Raw genomic sequence first — 17,701 nt, forward strand, 5'->3', positions numbered from 1 at the left:
TGATCAGACACAGATGACCTGGTGTTCCTCCTCCACCTTGCTCCTTAGAATTTAAATGATAAAGATGGGCAATATTAAGAGTAAATACTGAAATAATTTCTTTGTGTTCCACTAGGGAGATGAACAGGGTACAGAACGGTTCAGACAATACCTTTTAGGCCATATGGCATTTAAATTTGAAACTTTTTAAAGCTTTTGCAGATGCATTGGAACCATTCCTTGAAGTCTAGAAGATTCCTAACCTGCTAATATGGAACGTTCAGTCAATATTGTTCCAAATACTGTAATTTTGGATCCTACCTGTGATATCAGGGCACAATCTTGTATTTGGTTATAGTAATGTGTATAATAGTTTGAATATATTTAATTTTTTGGGTAACCCATGAGGTAAAGGTACCCCTGACCATTAGGTCCAGTCGCAGATGACTCTGGGGTTGTGGCGCTCATCTCGCTCTATAGGCTGAGGGAGCCAGCGTTTGTCCTGGTTATGTGGCCAGCATGACTAAGCAGCTTCTGGCGAACCAGAGCAGTGCATGGAAACGCCATTTACCTTCCCGCTGGAGCAGTACCTATATATCTACTTGCACTTTGACATGCTTTCGAACTGCTAGGTGGGCAGGAGCTGGGACTGAGCAACGGGAGCTCACCCCGTCGCGGGGATTCAAACCACTGACCTTCTGATGGGCAAGCCCTATTATCTGTGGTTTAGACCACAGCGCCCCCATGAGGAGTAGTATCAATGGTCAACCATGGTTAGGAACACACTTTCCTTAAGAACCAATCCAAACAAAACATTTATGAAGTCTGAACCATGATCCATGTTCTTTGCCTCACAGTGCTGTCTATTTCTCCTCTGCGTAAAATAAGAACCATTTCAAATTCTATTTTATAGTCTTTATGGCCTATCCATAATAAAGGAAATCTTATGTGTCATTGGTTTATCTTCACCTGCCTGGTGTCTAACAATAATTGTCCCTTATGTGAGAGAATGACATAGCAATTATAACCCTCCGTGGTCTCTTATGGTCTCTTTCTTAAAATCATTTTTCCATCTTTGCCCCCAATTAAGGGCCCAATGCTGGTGTTATATGTTGTGTTCATTTTACTCCCAGAGTATTTCTGTTAAAGTTTGGAATGATTCCAAAGTAATTATTTTAGACCAATGAACTTGGTAATCAGTTTTGTGTTGTTGTCTCTCTCATGCCCTCACAGTCACTTTGTGACATCATCATTGTTGTATATTTAACTATGGTCTGCCACCTTTTGCTTAGACTGTAGTTTCTTTGATGAACGTACCTTTATTGCAGGCTTCACTGAACTCCAGTGTTTTACTGCAGTGCAACTAGATAACAAATACCACAAAATGTCGGGATGGGCCATTAGAAAAAGGTTTAATCAGCTTCATGGAGGAGAGGTCTGTCTGTGGCTATTAAACTATGATAGCTAAGTGGAACACCATGTTCTTTGGCAATATGCCGGCCACCATATACCAGTTCCTTGGGGGCAAGAGCAGACGTAGCCTGTTTTGTGGGCTTTCCGGAAGCAACTGGTTGACCAGCATGTGAAACAGCATATCTGAATGAATGGAACTTCGGCCCTACCTACATATGGCCTCTTCTTTGGTCCATATGTTCAGAGGCTACCTCTGAATACCAGGCACTGAAGACAATAATAAGAGCTAGCCTCTTTAATAATAATAATAATAATAATAATAATAATAATAATACCCCGCCCATCTGGCAGGGTTGCCCTAGCCACTCTGGGCGGCTTCCAGCACATAGAAAAATATAATAAAACATCAGACATTAAAAACTTCCCAATACGGGGCAGCCTTCAGATGTCTTCTAAAAGTTGTATAGTTGTTTATCTCCTTGACATCTGACGGGAGGGCGTTCTGCAGGGACCTGTGTTTAGACCTGTTTTTTGCGCTTGTCAGGTTCATCTAGCTGGCTCCTCCAAGAAACAATGATGAAGTAGACGGACACTTGGTGTGATTCAGCAGAGATCTTACATTCTTATTAAAGAGAGATTCATCGTCATGGGGGATAGGAATATTGAATACTGTGCTTTCAGCAGTGGATTTCATGATTTATTTGTGGGGTCCATGAGTCACTTTATGAGATCGGTTATTTTTAAAAAAATCAACGAGGCATTCTTTAGGACAGTCTCTCATGTCCTTCCAGTCTGAGCCAGACTATCCTACATTGTAGTACAACACCGTAGGAAAAACTCTGAATACAGAGCCAGTGCTAAATATCAGTGCTAAATATTCGTCACAACACCTCAGGAGGAAATGTGCATAAAAATAAATATATTAGTGAAAATAACATAGAAAAATGCAGTAAATTAGAAATTGCTTGCAAAAAAATGCACATTAGTCAAAACTGCATGCAAAAATGCGTTTATTAGGAGAAATTCACGCTAAAATGCTGAAGAATTTTCATGTGGATTAAAAAAAAATAACCGATTGCTATAGAAATGGGGGGACAGAAATGAAAATTGGGAAAATAAAAGATGGAGAGAACTGAAAGTGACAGAACTCTTTCATCCTTACTTATAACTATATTCTTCTTAAGGCTGCTGATTGCAATTTTCTTACTCCATGGCAATTGTATTCTTTATAAGATGCAATTGAATGAATATTGACCATTTCTTAACAAATTGATTTTCATGCATAAAGCAGGCCTCAATAAAATTGAAGCTGCAATTTATGCATTATAGCTGTGTCCTAGAGCCTATAAAATCATTCAGATAACATGTTTCCCCCCAACGTATGGCAGTTGATATTTTTGCCACTTTCAATAAATTTCTGAAGAAATGCAACATCTTTTTTTTATCAACCCGTACTTCTAGGTAGTTTCTTTACACTAATTGAGCCTGTATGAGATACTGTGCCCATTATTCATTTAATCTAGTGTGCAACATCAACCACCAAAGCCATATGATCTTATTATATATAGATACATATATAATCTGCATGAGGTTTTCCTCCACTCCAGCAGTTATCCTGAGACAGATTACCTGTTTTAATTTATATAATGTGAAATATTAAAATGTTATAATTTGATGCATATTTTTAACAAGTTTTTACTTTAGCAGCAATTAATACCTTAATTCCATACTACACCTGAAATAATTATACTAACTCTTGCCCCCAGTTTTTTTATCATTCTATGGTCCTTTGTGTTGCATTTCATTAAGCCCTGTAATAGTCCCAATTAATCCCCTCCTTCTCAATACATGAACAAACTCCTCTATTACTGCACCATATTTCTTAAATCAGTGCAACTGTGGCATGCTGTGTTAAACAATTATTTGGGCAACAATGTGATTATTTCCTTTAAATCTGCAAGTGAAAGAATGTATTCATTTATTCCTCAGTTGTATCAGTATTTTCAAACACAGCATGCTTCATAATATTTACAGAATTTAGGAACAGATTATTTACAGATTCAAAAGAAATTATCACATTGTAATCCAAGCAGTCTTACAAAACAGAAAATTGTTGAGCCCTCCTCTTTGAGTTATCTGTCCACAATGCGCACATGGTGTAAATGGCAATAATCCATATTTTGCTTCCTACCTAACCCATATTTGAAATATTGGCTGCACAGATCAATCTGATTGAGGTATGGATAGTTTGGCTCTCTAGCAAAATGCCATAACTGTATTCTTGAAACACAGACATGGTCAAATATGTTCACATTCCTCCATACCCTCCAATTTTAACCACTGTCTTAAATTAGAAATTTGACATGCATCATTGTATTGTGGAAAAACTAGGTACCACTAGGCTACAATCTCTCCAAGAGTTTACATATTGCATTTAACGCAGTTCAAGACATTTTGCAAAAAGTCGCAGAGAAGAAAAGCAATTGATCAAATAGGTTCATTCACTGAACAATTTCCGGCACAAGATAAGAATGGAAGGATACAAGCTTTGGTCTGTAAAAACCCACACTTCCTTGATCCCGAAAGAATTGGGATTTGTGTGTGAGAGATCTATGGGGTTCGGTCCTGTAATAATTTGGTCGTACTGGTGGTAGATTTGGGTAAGTCCTGCTACCCACGGGATCTTTCTTTGAAATGAAGGTGGAGAAATTATTAGGAGTTTCCGGTGAGGATAGTTGTAGTTTGTTGCATCAGCTGAGTGATGCAGCCTCACTTTTACAGTTAAGAAAATAGAAGAGGCCTTGAACCGCTTTATATCACAGTATGCAAGTTCCCCTGAACTTTTAAACATCCTTGTCCCCTACCCATCTTCGGCTGGGTTTACTTCATGAGCCCCCGAAACGTTGAGAAATTCATGGCGATCTGAGATTCAGATCAGTTTGCAATGGTACTGCTTCCATCCCCACCCTTGTTTATTTGTTACAGTAAAGTAAAGGTAAAGGGACACCTGACCATTAGGTCCAGTCGTGACCGACTCTGGGGTTGCGCACTCATCTCGCTTTATTGGCCGAGGGAGCCGGCGTACAGCTTCCAGGTCATGTGGCCAGCATGACTAAGCCACTTCTGGTGAACCAGAGCAGCGCATGGAAACGCCGTTTACCTTCCCACCAGAGCGGTACCTATTTATCTACTTGCACTTTGACGTGTTTTCAAACTGCTAGGTTGGCAGGAGCAGGGACCGAGCAACGGGAGCTCACCCGGTTGCGGGGATTCGAACAGCTGACCTTCTGATCAGCAAGTCCTAGGCTCTGTGGTTTAACCCACGTCCCTATTTGTTACAGTAGAGGCAAGGAAAGCTTGTTGGAAACAAAGCAAAACATATGTAACCATCATAAATCGAAGGCAAGCTAAAATATTCTGTCACACAAATGAACTATTGTGTGGTACCGGTGGGAATATTCTGGGCTTGTCTCAATCAGAGAATCATAGAGTCATAGAATTGTAGAGTTGGAAGGGACCACAAGGGTCATTTAGTCCAACCCGCTGCAATGCAAGAATCTCAACTAATGGCCACCCATTCAAAGAAGGCTCCCTCCATGTTTCCCTCCATTGAATCTGGGGCCTTCGACATGATTTGGGCCCACTCAGAGATTCAGAGTGTGCAGCGTGTCTGAAAGAATTGGAAATCTTTCCTCCTCAGACTTGCCATATGAAGAAAATGCTAGAGTCAAGAGAGGGGGGGAACTGAGCTCGCTTCCAACTTGAGAGGAGTGGTTTTGTCAGGGCTCTTCCAGTCCCAGTGTTTTTGGGAAACAGATGATGAAGTAATGCAGATGTGGGTAACTCGTTGCCCTCCCGATGTTGCCAAACTACAACTCCCACCAACACCAGCAAGCATGGCCAGTGACCAGGGATGATGGGAGTTGTAGTTCAGCAACTTTGGAGAGCAAAGATTCCCCACATGCATGTTTTACTAGCTAGGCTAGAGGCGCTTGCTTGGAAAATGCTGGACAGTCAAGTCATTCTGCCTCTGCACACATCTCGTCCTGTAAAGTCAGCTTTGTGTGATTTTTTTTTATGCTAGTAGCATTTTCTAATTTTATGAATAAGAAACCTCTTTGGGGGAATTTCTGCTGTTTCTGTTACTTTGGATGATTAGTGTCAGATGGTGGGCTTGTCCGCTTTGGATTCACACCAGCCTGTCTCCTCATGAGTGCAGGAAACATCTCCATGACCCTCTCCCCACCTGGGTGTTGACCTGGTCCCTTCCCTTCTTTAAATGCAGACTTTTCAAATCCTTGTTGTTGTTGTTGTTTAGTCGTTTAGTCGTGTCCGACTCTTCGTGACCCCATGGACCAGAGCACACCAGGCACTCCTGTCTTCCACTGCCTCCCGCAGTTTGGTCAAACTCATGCTGGTAGCTTCGAGAACCCTATCCAACCATCTCATCCTCTGTTGTCCCCTTCTCCTTGTGCCCTCCATCTTTCCCAACATCAGGGTCTTTCCCAGGGAGTCTTCTCTTCTCATGCGGTGGCCAAAGTATTGGAGTCTTAGCTTTAGGATCTGTCCTTCCAGGGAGCACTCAGGGCTGATTTCCTTAAGAATGTAGAGGTTTGATCTTCTTGCAGGCCATTTCAATTCTTAGAAAGTCCAAACCAGCCAGCCAGGATAACAACACCTGCACTTAAAAGGGTGTGGAGGGGGGAATTCCAGAGCAACACTGGAATGGGCAAAATGTCATGTGGACACTCCTATATTAATGGGGAGCAGGCAGAGCAGATGCAAATGCACATTTTGTTCTGGTGTGAACAAGCCCAATTTTTTTTAGAAGAAACAATTTTGGGTTACTTTCAGCTTCCAGCCACGAGACATTCCTCATATTGAAGTTGGTTTTGGTGAAGCAATGAAACAAAACGTAACCTGAAGATCCCACCCACAATATTCTTAGATTGAACTTCACTGGGAAATTTGTATTTTCGGCCTTTTAGCTACCATGTGAGCTTACTTTGCTTAAGCTGTTGTGTATCATTGCTGCAACACATCGTATTGTCCCATCTGTCAATCGCATTCATTACCTCGTCTACTCTTTTATGCCAGGATGCATTGATTTTGTCTGGTTTAAATATTGTTTCAACAAGGTAAAGGTAAAGGGACCCCTGACCATTAGGTCCAGTTGTTTCCTGCTTGGCAGGGGGTTGGACTCGATGACCCTTGTGGTCTCTTCCAACTCTATGATTCTATGATTGTGGCCGACTCTGGGGTTGCAGCGCTCATCTTGCTTTACTGGCCGAAGGAGCCAGAGTACAGCTTCCGGGTCATGTGGCCAGCCTGACTAAGCCGCTTCTGGCGAACCAGAGCAGCGCACGGAAACACCGTTTACCTTCCTGCCGGAGCGGTACCTATTTATCTGCTTGCACTTTGACATGCTTTCGAACTGCTAGGTTGGCAAGAGCAGGGACTGAGCAACAGGAGCTCACCCCGTTGTGGGGATTCGAACCCCCGACCTTCTGATCGGCAAGTCCTAGGCTCTGTGGTTTAACCCACGTCCCTATTTGTTACAGTAGTGGCAAGGAAAAGCTTAACCCACAGCGCCACCCGCGTCCCTATTTCGATGTTTGGTTCAAATAACTCATGCATTGTTTTCTTTTTAGTGTGGAATAATGTTTCATGCTTTCAAGATGGTACGTGGATTTCAGAAGCTTCGGGCCAAATCAGATGGCTGGGGGGGGGGGGGGAGAAGCAAAAATAAAGGTAGCTGCAGTGAGCCTGATTTGGATTAGGGCTTAGGTGCAAGTGAAAGGGTTAACACCCCTTACAGTACTGATTGCAATCCTCAGTGCTCCTCCACACCTGCTATTTGCAGCGAGGGAGAAAACATACAGGCCCACTAAGGCCTGACCCCGAAGATGCATCCCTTCATTTCTGACATGACTAATCAAGTGAGGGCATCGGATTAGGCAGAGCAGCAGCACTGCTGCTCCAAGTTGAATTTTTACCCTTTGAGAACTGGCGATAAATGGCACTGGAAACCAACAGGCAACAAAATGGGGTGGTTGTTTTCTGAGCAGGGATAATAATAATAATAATAATAATAATAATAATAATAATTTTATTATTTATACCCCGCCCATCTGGCTGGGCTTCCCCAGCCACTCTGGGCGGCTTCCAAAAAAAAATTAAAATACTGTAATACATCAAACATTAAAAGCTTCCCTAAACAGGGCTGCCTTCAGATGTCTTCTAAAAGTCTGGTAGTTGTTGTTCTCTTTGACATCTGGTGGGAGGGCGTTCCACAGGGCAGGTGCCCCACTACTGAGAAGGCCCTCTGCCTGGTTCCCTGTAACTTGGCTTCTCGCAGCGAGGGAACCGCCAGAAGGCCCTCGGCGCTGGACCTCAGTGTTTGGGTAGAACGATGGGGGTGGAGACGCTCCTTCAGATATACTGGACCGAGGCCATTTAGGGCTTTAAAGGTCAGCACTAACACTTTGAATTGTGCTCAGAAACGTACTGGGAGCCAATGTAGGTCTTTCAAGACCGGTGTTATATGGTCTCGGCGGCCGCTCCCAGTCACCAGTCTAGCTGCCATGTTCTGGATTAGTTGTAGTTTCTGGGTCACCTTCAAAGGTAGCCCCACATAGAGCGCATTGCAGTAGTCCAAGCAGGAGATAACCAGAGCACGCACCACTCTGGTGAGGCAGTCCGCAGGCAGATAGGGTCTCAGCCTGCGTACCAGATGGAGCAACCTGATGGACAACCTGATTTTGCTTGTGCTGGTTGGGGTAGGGATGTATGTGGAACCAGGGCTGGATTTAGATGAAGAGAGGCTACTCCACTTGTGAGGCCCCTCCTAACCCCCCACCCTCACGACTAGAAGAAAATGGAAATAAACAAAAATGAGTGAAGCCAAGGATGATGGCGGGTATTTAAAATTCTGCAATTCACAATTTCTCCTCTAAAGGACATCAGAAATCTTCATCAAAATTTGTTTGTCTCAGTTTGTCACATTCAATGTACAGAATGCTCAGTGTGAACAACCTCTCTTGAGACATTGTGGCCCTTAATTCATTTTTAATTATTTTGAGTCTTGAAAAACTCCTCTCTCCCAAGCAGTTAGTGACCACAAATCTAAGAAATAGCCACAGGATTGCTTCCACATTAGGAAAGGCCTTCTTAATTTTTCCTTGCATACTATTATAAAGGTCAGTATGAGACACAGAGTGCTCTGCTGTAAGCCTATGGCTTTGTCTCACGTACAGATGAAAGTGCAAAAGTTGATCAATAAGTTTCAGGTCAATATCTTCTGGGTATGCTTCCATCAACAGTTCACACCTTGCTGAATTTCTGGCTTAGATGCTATCAGAATAGCAAGAATGGAAAACAATTGTGCAACATCACTGTACACAGTACTAAAGGTAAAGGTATCCCTGCCCGTACGGGCCAGTTGTGACCGACTCTGGGGTTGTGCGCCCATCTCACTTAAGAGGCCGGGGGCCAGCGCTGTCCGGAGACACTTCCGGGTCACGTGGCCAGCGTGACGAAGCTGCTCTGGTGAGCCAGAGCCGCACACGGAAAACGCCGTTTACCTTCCCGCTGGAGTGGTACCTATTTATCTACTTGCACCCGGGGGTGCTTTCGAACTGCTAGGTTGGCAGGCGCTGGGACCGAACAACGGGAGCGCACCCCGCCGCGGGGATTCGAACCGCCGACCTTTTGATCGGCAAGCCCTAGGCGCTGAGGCTTTTACCCACAGCGCCACCCGCGTCCCGTACACAGTACTACTTCTTTTTAAATTGGCTTCAAATGCATTAATGTAGGAATAAAGGATTTTATCCCAAACTTATCTCTGGAAGAAAGTACATCTAAAGGCATCAGGTGCACTTCTGTCATTTCTTTGCCATTCCCTCACTATTTGTCTCCTGGTGTTGTAGCTAACATTTGGCAAGGTGGCTTTTGCTTGTTTCCCAAGCTCATCAAAATCTTCTTTAATTTTCCTTAAAAAACCCCCAGAAGTGAACTGTACAAGCTTGCACAAGAACTCAAGAACAGGCCTGCATTCTGAAGGGCTTTGCTGACCTTGTGAAAATGACCTAGCACACTTATATCTCTAAGATTCTGCAGACTTTGGCTGTGAACTAGGGCCCCACAATTTTTTCTTTCAAGTTGGGCCCTAGAGTTTCAAATTGCGCCACACTGGCTGGCCCTGAGTCTCATAGTTGCTGGGCCCGAGTTGCCCTGCCCTCGCATGAAATCTTGGGTTTGCAATTTGGGGAGAGGGGAGACTGCCCGCTGGGGCGGGGGGCGGGCAGGCCCCCTAGATTTAGAGGCCCTAGGCTTCAGCCTACTTAGGTAAAGGTAAAGGGACCCTTGTCCAGTAGGTCCAGTCATGGCCGACTCTGGGGTTGTGGCGCTCATCTCGCTTTATTGGCCGAGGGAGCCGGCGTACAGCTTCTGGGTCATGTGGCCACCATGACTAAGCCGCTTCTGGTGAACCAGAGCAGCGCACGGAAACACTGTTTACCTTCCCGCTGGAGCGGTACCTATTTATCTACTTGCACTTTGATGAGCTTTCAAACTGCTAGGTTGGCAGGAACTGGGACCGAGCAATGGGAGCTCACCCCGTCACAGGGATTTGAACTGCTGACCTTCTGATCGGCAAGCCCTAGGCTCTGTGGTTTAATCCACAGCACCACCCGCGTCCCTCAGCCTACTTAGCCTATACATAAATCCGGCACTGTGTGGAACATATGTAGAGAACTGGGAGCCTGGCCTGGTTGTAAAAATCACTAGTTATGCCATTGCTGCTTTATTTCATTATTTCCACCCCCACTAGTGAGACTTGTGTTTTATTTTCTGCATTCCCTATCCGATGGAGACTGAAGAGACAACATGATGATATCTCGTGAGCATGTTGCTGGTGTTAACAGATTGTAAAAGATGTGTCTTTTCTTCCTTAGGTTGTCTGTGAGTTTTTGCTGGACCTTGTTTTCTGGGTGTTAATTGCCTGAACTGCTTTCTGGAAAACAGCATCTTGAAAAATGAATAAATGCTACCTGTTACAGAAGGCTACTTTCTCAGGCATTTAGAGAAGTGGCGGGAGCTGAGAAATGAGCTGATATATACATTTTGGCTTAAATTGATAGTTTATGTCTTCTTAGGAAAGACCATATCTTTATGCTAGGTGTGTGAGGGACTTCCTAATAAAATCCAGCAGTCTTATCAAAGCTCCTTTAATCAGTCTTCCCTTGAATTTTTGTATATGTTGTGTCCAGTCAGAAACCTCTCCATTTGTTTCGGATTAAAATCCAATGGCAATTATGTTGGGACCAGTGTCCATCTCAAAGAGTTTTGCTTGTTTTGGTTTCTCTCAACATTCATTGAAAGTCCCCCCCCCCCCCCATCATCTGAAAAATTGATTAGAAAGTTATTTTAGGCAAATGTTTTGCTAAAATTTGGTAAAATATTTTACAACTGCTATAGAACTTTCTGGTTCTGCAGAATTCTGAGGTACACCTTCAACAACATCTAAGGATGAATGTGAAGTGTTATACTGTATATGATAGAATAGTTAAAGATATTTCAATGGAATATATGAAAAATTTCAAGGGAAGATTTCTGATGAGAACAGCAAAAATTCTCTGGAGGAGGTACATGTCTGTTCATTGTTATCTGGGACTCACAGGTTGTGAGATATCATGTCTTTCTTACCACCATTGGATATTCTGTTGAAATTCTGGGACTAAGTAGGATAGTCTGCACTCAGTGAGGAAAACTGAGAAGATCTAGCTGTAAAGCTTCCCTCAGATTTCATTTAAAATGAAATTTGTGGAGGTTCCTGCTTAGTTGAAATCTTTGGAAATCATGGGAATTGAGGGTGAGGGCAAAAATTCAGTAAGACTAGAGAAATCAATTGTGGGGAGTTTCAAAGTTCCTTAGGCTGCATACGCTGGTTAGTTCAGTTCTTTGAAAGTATTTGCAATTTTGAACATTTTATGTCGGAAGACGGTATAAGCAGCTAATGCTTAATTTCTACATGAGGTGCAGGCCTGATTTAGATTTTCTCACAAGTGTGAGAATGTGATGGTGTGTATTTGTTGAAGTGATCAGGTGCTGCGAAGACAACCTCTGTGCTCTGGAAATTCTCCTTGAAATGAATGACTTGCTTAATCTGCTGTGAAGCACAATAGTGTGCAATGGATTTTTGGTACTCTGCATAAATTAATTTTGTTCTGAGTTTCTACTCAGATTTTTTATTGAAAATACAAAGTGGTATAGAAATATAATAATAATAATAATAATAATAATAATAATAATAATAATAATACTGTACTTTGATTTGGGATCACCTCTGTAATTTCAGTCTGTTTCAATTATTTCTTAAGAGGTGTTAAAAAAAAAAATATGAAGATTGCTATATCTATAAGATGTTTTTGGACTGCTCTAGAGAAAAGATGCTACATATAATATATTTTGAAGGAATATAGTATGAAATCTTAATTATTAATTAAGAAGGCTGATGAAAACCAGTTAATGTTGCATCATATATGATTATCCTTTCTAATACATATCATTGCCTTTCATTGACAGTGCTGAGAATTATTCTGTCTCTGTGGAGATGCTATTGTTTGGCTATATATTTTTCTTTCTGCTGTGAAATCTAGAAGTAGTTTAATGTCCCTTCATAGTACCATATAAATAGTTTCATTCATTCACACAGACACCCACCCACCAACCCCTTTGAAGAGCTACTTCTCTAACTTTGATATTGTGCAAATTGACAGTGAAGTAAATACACAAAAGTTTGGGTCTCAGAATTGCCTTGAAAAGTTTTAGGAGATATGTGTGAAATAGACACAATTCCCTTTTGTTTATTTACAGTAATATTTTAATACATTTTTTTAGCCTCACAAGAATCCTCCAAAACAGCTTGCAGGAAAATATTTTATGACTGGCGCAGACAAAACAGGGTTGCCTGCTCCCTGTAGTCAAGAGAGATACATTGCAAAATAAAATAAACATACATTTTGAAAAGAGAGATAAGGAGGAAAATACGTTTTGAATTCATTAATAGCTGCAATTCTAGTTAATTAGTCAATAAACTAGTTGATTACATTTACATAAATATTGACAAAATAAATTACAGGTTTATGAAGCTTTTAAAAATATAATTGAAGCAAATTTCCCAGAACAGTTAAAGAAGAAATCTAGGTATGTTTATCTCTTCCTCCAGTGACAGCTCAGTGGCATTTATGCATTCCCAGAGGAGAGAGAGGGGGGGGGGGAACGTAGGGAACCAGGTGCAATGAAGGAAGTGAAGAAGAGGATACGGTTTTTTGTGGAAGAAAAGAATTAGAGGCAAGATTATCTTTAAATTCCTACATTTGCTCAGAGGTAATCTGCTCCTCAAGGGACGCGGGCGGCGCTGTGGGTAAAAGCCTCAGTGCCTAGGACTTGCCGATCGAAAGGTCGGCGGTTCGAATCCCCGCGGCGGCGGGGTGCGCTCCCGTTGTTCAGTCCCAGCGCCTGCCAACCTAGCAGTTCGAAAGCACTCCCGGGTGCAAGTAGATAAATAGGGACCGCTTACTAGCGGGAAGGTAAACGGCGTTTCCGTGTGCTGCGCTGGCTCGCCAGAGCAGCGATGTCACGCTGGCCACGTGACCCGGAAGTGTCTGCGGACAGCGCTGGCCCCCGGCCTCTTGAGTGAGATGGGCTCACAACCCTAGAGTCTGTCAAGACTGGCCCGTACGGGCAGGGATACCTTTACCTTTAATCTGCTCCTCAAGGTCTTTGAGCATGAGTCGGCAAACTAAGGCCCGGGGGCCGGATCTGGCCCAATCACCTTATCAATCCATCCCACAGACGGTCTGGGAATTAGCGTGTTTTTACATGAGTAGGATGTGTCCTTTTATTTACAATGCATCTCTGGGTTATTTGTGGGGCCTGCCTGGTGTTTTTACATGAGTAGAATGTGTGCTTTTATTTAAAATGCATATCTGGGTTATTTGTGGGGCATAGGAATTTGTTCATTATTCCCCCCCCCCAAATATATATAATCCGGCCCCCCACAAGGTCTGAGGGACAATGGACCGGCCCCCTGCGGAAAAAGTTTGCTGACCCCTGTCTTTGAGCATTCGTTGTAGAAAAGGCAGGAGACTGTAGTTATTTAGTCCTAAGGGAAAGGCACTCTGCACGGGCGCAGGAGTACTTTTCTTCCCATACTTGAGGCTCAGCTTTATTATTGAAAACAGACTCCTAAACTGCCTGGTAAGGCCTTGGCACAAATTAGGAGAAGGGGAGAATAGGCAAAATATGAATATAAGGGGAGGAGGAAAAAACCTGAAAAATTATAGATGAAGAAAGGAACAGGAGGAGTGGATTGTTGTGGTCCCTCCCAGATAGGAAGGCAGATGTCTAGTAAACTCTAGTAAATGTCTAGTAAACAGTGAGGCAGGGGAAGGTGGGGAAATCTGCTGACCCATCCCTTGCCTGACCCGTCCCTCCTTCCTCTGCCACATCCCATGTGCCTTCCTCTTCCTCGGACTGCCTTGACTCACCCTCCTCCCTTGGCTTCTGCCTTGCAGGTGGTGTCACATCCCCAAAATCACTGGTCCCTTCTCCTGGGTCACTCCTCTGGTCCCTTGCCCCCTCCATATGCGCTTCTGAGCCCTGCCATTCCCTGACGTTGCATGTTGGGGAGCAGAAGGCGGCAAAGGGGGCATGCGAACCCCTAACCCAGGGGTCGGCAACCTAAGGCCCATGGGCCGGAAGTGGCTCATGGAGGCTGTTTAACTGGCCCATGAGCCGCCGGCTCAGTGAGTCCCAGCGCACTGCGCTAAACCGGCGCACTGCGGCACAGGGACTCTCTTCCGCAGCTCCGGGAATCACTTCTGCACATGCACAGACGCCGGATATTGCATCTGCGCATGTCCACAGTGCTGGAAATAATCGCTTTTGCGCATGCCCAGATGCCAAAAAGCACTTCTACGCAGGCGCTATTTTGGGCGTCTGGGCAGGCGCAGAAGCGATTTCCGGTGCCACAGATATGCGCAGACACAATTTCCGGTGCCACGCTGCGCCAGCCCAGCCCATGGAGGATCTCCACAGGAGTGATCTAGCCCATGCCCGGTAAGCCTTGCCAACCCCTGTCCTAACCTCTGCCAAGCTGTGGCAAGATCCCAGGGGGTTCCAGGCATTAACCCAGGGTCCGTGTTCCTTTGAGAATCAAGACATGGTGGGGGCTGTCGTAATTTTAGAAATATGATTCATTCACATATTTACACCTGAATTTAGATGGAGGGAGTCCAGATCTTACAGCACGGTCATATCAAGAGGGGCTTCTCTCCCACAGCAGTGCAGCCATGGAGTCCAAAGCATCTCACCCAGCCTGCCTTCAGCCAGCCTGCCCAAGATGGTTCTTCCTTGTTTTTCTTTTCTTCTTCCCAACGTATCCCTGCTCCAAATATCCATCTGCTCTCCCAAACCTCCTTTTAAAGAGGTATATTCCCCCTCTGAGCACAGCCTGCCCCCTCCCTGCCCCCTTGGCAACCCATGTCTGCCCTGGTCCAAGGATTCCTCTCTGATGTGGGCCATCAGCCCTTTTTTGTCATGTTAACATCTCTGTCCCATTTGAGGCCCTGGCTTGGAAAGGAAACTTAGCTTACATTTCCCACTGGCCTGCAATCTTTCCTTCAATACTCCAAATGTTATCTACATTCATTAATTACTACTACAGTCATACCTCGAGTTGAATGTTGAGCACTTTCGGGTTGTGCTCTGCGGCAACCCGGAAGTAACAGAGTGCATTACTTCCGGGTTTCGCGGCTCGCGCATGTGCAGACACTCAAAATGACATCATGCGCATGCGCGGAAGCAGTGAAATGCGACCCGCGCACGCGCAGATGCGCCATCGCATCTTAAGTTCTGTTTGGGATGCGAACGGGGCTCCAGAACGGATCCCGTTCGCATCCCGAAGTACCACTGTGCTCACTAATAGATTCTAGTACCTCAAATTTGTAACAGAATTGTCGACATACCATCAGACCAAAAAAGCTGCTTTTTAACTCTGAGTGTTTAGGGAGTTAGAAGCTACAGTTCTTAATACTGCATAGCGGTGGGGGCTGATTCCTTGCAGGAAGAGTCAATGTATTTAAAATGGCTACTCAGATCTTCTCCCAGGCCAAACTAAGCACTCCGTTTCATACAGAAGCTTCATCCGACCACCACTGATTTACATGTAGACTAGTTCAACCTTTAAGTGTGCTTTTTTAAAAAAATGCACATTAAATGGGTTGTTTTTGTTTGTGATTCAGCAGTCAACTAATCAACATGGAACTTATTTCCTGAATCTAGCTCAGGACTAAGGATAGGTGACTTCTGTATCTGATTCATATTATTTTCACAAGTGCCAGCCCATAAGTTTGTTCCATCTTGGAGGGAAACCTGAATGGAGTTTTGCATTTAAATATGTATTTCTAAGTACATTTGCTCTCAAGTTACTGATAATGCAGGTCTTTAAATTGATTTTGATACATCTTTTTTTAAAGCAAAGAACTTCATTGGAATACGCAGCAAATGCAAAACTCAGTGAACAACTGTGTCCTAATTTGCCCAGTAGTTTGGGACGGAAGCAGGCCAGATTATATCAGAGTTTGCAAAGGTCGGATTCCTCAATACCTAAGACATATGTTTAGAACTATTCAGTATATTTGCTCTACAATTTCAGTAGTGGAATTTGGTCTAAGAGGATTGCTTTGTTAACTTCAAATGCAATCCTCAAACCAGGTGGACCAGGGATACCTAACATGGTCCCACTTTGGGGGATACAGTTCCCATAATCCCTGGCCATTGGCCATGCTGATTGGGACTGCTGGGAATTGTAGTGCAAACACCTAAAGGTAAAGGTAAAGGGACCCCTGACCATTAGGTCCAGTCGTGACCGACTCTGGGGTTGTGGCGCTCATCTTGCTTTATTGGCTGAGGGAGCCGGCGTACAGCTTCCAGGTCATGTGGGCAGCATGACTAAGCTGCTTCTGGCAAACCAGAGCAGCACACGGAAATGCCGGTTACCTTCCTGCTGGAGCGGTACCTATTTATCTACTTGCACCTTAACGTACTAGGTTGGCAGGAGCAGGGACCGAGCAACGGGAGCTCACCCCGTCGTGGGGATTCGAACCGCCAACCTTCTGATCGGCAAATCCTAGGCTCTGTGGTTTAACCCACAGCGCCACCCGCATCCCTAGTGCAAACACCTGGAGGGCGCCAATTAGCTATCCCCAAGTCAAGCGAAACTAGTTAAGCCTTTATTAGTTTTTGACTCAGACTGTGTATACCTTACTGTTTACTCTCGCTCCAGGACACTCCCATTGCTGGTGTTGGAAGTCTGATGTTAGCCATGTGACGTTAGCCACAACCCGTATCTATCCTGTAGTTTCTTGAGAGATACTGCCGTTCGATGTGTTTCCCCTCTTCTGTACGATTTTGAAAACACACTTTGCTGTTAGGCTGAGGTATGTACACCTGAGACAGCCACTGGGCATGGGCAGATGACAGCCTCCTTGAACAAAGTTGCAGGGGTGAGCTTAGCAGGCGTGGCGAAGCCAAACAGGCAAGACTTAGTGGGGGCATATTGCTCAGTCCTGGGCTTTTGCTAATTTCTAGATCTCCAAATAAATTAGCTAGCTGTCATCGAGAGATCTTTTGAATTTTGATGAGGGGCAGTATTTGCACATGCGCCTCTGTGCATGTCATGTTGAAGGAAGCATGCTAGGACTTGTACACAGATCTCACTCATTTCGGTGGACTTCCATAGCAACACTTCCCAGTCGATTGTGCCCTTTGTGTTGATGGTTTATATGACATCTAAAGTTGACTTTTGCCCCCGCCCCCATATAGCACTGTATCCATTAGTTAAAAGTGTTTGGTTTTGATCCTTCCCGGCTTTACATGTGTGTTTTAATTTAAATAATCAGGAGGCTTATAGCCATCTCGCCTTCCGTGCCATCGACTCGAGACACAAATACCGAAAACCTGCGCATGGCCTTACAAATAAGCTCATTAAAATTGTAAGAGGAAGAAGTGCAATGTAACTCTTTAATAGTCCCAGGAGAGAATGAAAACAGAGAACGCGAGAACATGCCTCGTTGCAGGTGCCAAGCTGACCATTAACAGGAGCTCTGCTTAGTGGATTTTATAATTTAAAACTTTAAAAGGAAACCATTGATTCATAAAACAGTAAGCACATTTTTTAGACAGATGCCTTCCCCATAGGCTTTCATTGATAGCTATGAATGTGACTGTGTCCCATTGTCTGTAG

At 44.1% G+C, this 17,701-nt stretch overlaps 1 protein-coding gene across 1 annotated transcript in view; it reads right to left on the reverse strand.

Moving 5' to 3' along the window:
• The window catches only part of AKAP3 (A-kinase anchoring protein 3), a 164,938-nt gene that overhangs the window by 116,752 nt on the left and 30,485 nt on the right, over nt 1-17,701 (reverse strand). The gene's annotated exons all lie outside the window — the stretch shown is intronic.

The sequence above is a fragment of the Podarcis tiliguerta genome, assembly GCF_965153285.1.
Source record: "Podarcis tiliguerta genome assembly, chromosome: 5".
NCBI classification, from domain to species: domain Eukaryota; kingdom Metazoa; phylum Chordata; class Lepidosauria; order Squamata; family Lacertidae; genus Podarcis; species Podarcis tiliguerta.